This window comes from Pseudophryne corroboree, unplaced genomic scaffold (genome assembly GCF_028390025.1).
Source record: "Pseudophryne corroboree isolate aPseCor3 unplaced genomic scaffold, aPseCor3.hap2 scaffold_221, whole genome shotgun sequence".
Lineage (NCBI taxonomy): Eukaryota > Metazoa > Chordata > Amphibia > Anura > Myobatrachidae > Pseudophryne > Pseudophryne corroboree.
The window spans coordinates 66,969-70,356 of record NW_026968857.1 but is presented as its reverse complement, the minus strand read 5'-3'; the positions used below and the strand labels follow the sequence as shown (position 1 = coordinate 70,356).

General features: G+C 40.9%; 1 non-coding gene across 1 annotated transcript; it reads left to right on the top strand.

The window, feature by feature from the left end:
- Positions 1-1,482: 1,482 nt before the first annotated feature.
- Positions 1,483-1,556, top strand: TRNAN-AUU (transfer RNA asparagine (anticodon AUU)). The gene has a single exon. It is a non-coding gene; the product is annotated as a tRNA-Asn (tRNA).
- The last annotated feature ends 1,832 nt before the right edge of the window (positions 1,557-3,388 follow it).

Here is a 3,388-nt window from a genome sequence, read left to right as displayed (position 1 = left end):
TACCCCTTTACCACTGAGGCTGGCCACCAAGGATGGACCTGTCACCAGTGCACATGCAATAACCTCTTCTGCTGCCCTCTTTGCAACTCAGATTGCCCAGTGCTCCCCTTCGCTAACAGTCCACAAAGTTTCCCCATCTCACGATCTGCCTCCTCACCCCCACTTTCATCTCTACAGCACACGCGCATATCATACAAGATCCCATCATGCGTACGTAGGTCTGAAATGCAAGAGGGAGGTTGGGGGGAGATTGGCATGCGCCAGCAACACCACACAGCTCACTGTGACCACAGTGGAGAGGCGCTGCAACAGGACAATACACCAACCTCGGAGCAAGGAACTGCGTCGGTCAGGAGGAGAACTATTTCAATAGCATAAAAAGGTTAATGCGTCCCACCCTATGGACACCAGACTCATCAAGTCACTGTTGCCAGAGTCTCATACAATGACTCTGAACCTCTAAGCACACTATTTGACTGTCCACACCCTGCTGTGCCTATTACCCATCTCCTCCACCACCCTCAACACTGACCCACACATCATTCACCCACAAAGATACAATAAAGGTAGTTTGGATAAATTAGCTAAATGAAATGGATTTAACCAATTTATCTAAATGACCATTTTTGGATGTTTTCCAGTGTTTGTGAACAAATGGTCAATTGTAATTTGCTGCCACATATTAGCATAATTTTGTTTCAACTAGAAAAAAAAATTGGACAGATAATCTAAGTGTGGATCCAGTTTAAAGGTCCGTATTCACGGCCCGATTTTGGGGAGAGATGTGTGCTGAGCGAACTGCTCAGCACACATCTCTCCCCCCGCTCAGCACAGCGTGATGTGTGCTGAGCGTACGGGGGGTGGGGGGGGCGCTCATTTCACCCCCTGTGTAGGGCATTCTGTGTGTATCCAGCTTAACAGGTGTGAGCATCATACAACTACTGACTTGCGAGTAACTATACAGCAGCTCCATACCTTGTGACTTGAAGAAACACCAGTTAACCCCGGGAATGCTGCAGTCAAAGCAACAATTCCTCTTCTTCAATTACCATTTTAATAATAGGGTAAAGAAAATGAAGTGGATTTTAGAAAGAAAATAATACTGTCAATATACTATTAAAACAAATTAAAATGGTAAAAGTTATTGTACTTTAAGTAAAAATAAAAGAGACAAAATATCAATCCCAGTTTTGGATTACTTTAATTAACAAAAAAAATGCATATAGCAGAGGATAGTTTCAATCTGCCTACCTCTGGGTTATGGGCCCAGCATGCTTCCATTGCAGTACTCTGCTGCACATGTAAGTGCAAGAGATCCTGAAGCACTCACTCATCATGGGAAAGTACCAATGTGTTTCTTCGTTGGTTGATGGAAGAAACATCTTACAAAAACTCTCCAGATTATTGACTTTTTAAAGTTTTTCTAGGAAACGTTTTAGATGAATGCTTATTAGCCTTTGTCAGTATGGACTTTCGCAAAGTGTCTCTGTGGCGCAATTGGTTAGTGTGTTTGGCTATTAACCAAAAGGTTGGTGGTTCAATCCCACCCAGGGACGTAATTAACCTTGTGATCAGATTTTGGTGATATTAAGTAGACAAGTCAAAATTTCAAACCTCCTCTTATGGTGTAGGGTACATGGCCTTCTCTGATGTAATCAGAGTTAGATTTGATTCAGTGATTTTATAAAAAACAGCTAGGAAGCACAATTTAGCAGTGGGTTGCAGAGAAAAAAAATATGCTGGCAGAAAAATCCAATCGAGTGATTAAACAGCTCTTCATTTTCTGGCTTTATTTTTATGCTAACAAATTTGTTCTCTGAAAAGTGTCCACAAAGCCAAGTCTCTGATTAACACCTTTGTAAGGATGGTTTTTCACCTATTACTAAATTAAACTTGCTTCATTGGAAAGGCAGCAAGATGCATCCTCATTTCAATGTCTACTGAAATAATACAAGTTGACACCAGGAAACATTAACGCCACTGCATCCTTGCTGCTTTCTCATGTGGAAGTCTGTTTAATGTGAAAACAAATGTGTGTGTTTTTTTCAACCTGGAAGCCCAACATCGATTAAGATCGATCTTAAATAGACCCCTGGGTTTTAAGGATAACCATGGTTGAGTCCAATGGTTAATTCACATTGACCGAAGTTCTAATTAAGTCACCTGTGCTCAAGCATGATATCCTTAAAATCTGGATTGCAATGACAGCATTTTGGAACTATGCCTAAGGGTTTAATTTTTACATTTATCCACTGACAATAAATCTACCTACAATATCCCTGTAACTGTTATGATTACAGTATTTCACTAAATAATTTAATTTGCTGAACCTTCTGTAAAAAGAAATATTAAGCTGCTGTAATTCCCAGATGCAGCAAATTTGTTAGCTAGTGGGCAAAACCATGTGCACTGCAGGGATGGGGGGGGGGGGGGGGGGGCAGATATAACATTTGCAGAGAGATTTAGGTGGGTTATATTGTTTGTGTGCAGGGTAAATACTGGCTGTTTTGTTTTTACACTGCAATTTAGATTTCAGTTTGAACACACCGCACCAAAATCTAACTCTCTCTGCACATATTATACACCCCCCCCCTGCAGTGTACATGGTTTTAGCTAATAAATTTGCTGCTGTGATCAGATCTGAGTTAAGCCCTATGTATTTGGCACTGGCAAAGGGTTAGAGGCCTTGCTGTAGAGCTCACACCTTTCTTATCATGCATTGTAATATTTCCTATGTCCTGATGTTGTGCTCTCTGCTCCATCCAAGTAAACAGCAATGTAGCATGGCTATCAAAGAGCGTGAAGATTGCAGATTTCCTGGGATTAATGCTAAGGAATGCTATTCCAGAGGCTGCTGCTTTAATTCAAGTGTCACTGGGGTTAAATGGTGTTTTTACCTTAAAAACACAGGTAGAGTATATAGTACAGTGGTAAAGTGGGAGCATGTAGTGCTATTGATTACAGATTTGATGGAGCTTAAACATGGATAAGGTCCATGGCTCTAAGAGTTTATCTTGTGTATCCTTTATTCTTAGTCATGGTCAGATAAGATTAGAAAATACCATTTAAGTGGAAATTTCCTGTTAGCTGTTTTTCAGTTTGCTCAACTGTCTGATTAACTGGTCCTAAAAAAGGACCAAAGGAGCTAAATTGCCCTGTGAGCTAGCTAAATTGCCCCAGTTAAAAAAAAAAAAAACTAAGCTGCTGTAATTCCTGGATGTTTCCTTACTGCATCAACAGGAAGTGACAAGAAACAATGTAATGTGGAACCGTACAGCAGAAGGGATTGCGGCTACCCCACAATAAGTGCAGCGGAATGTAAGAAGAGGCATATACAGTGTGGTGTGGCTGTAGATGAGCTTAGTGGTTTCTGTTAGAGTTCTTCTAC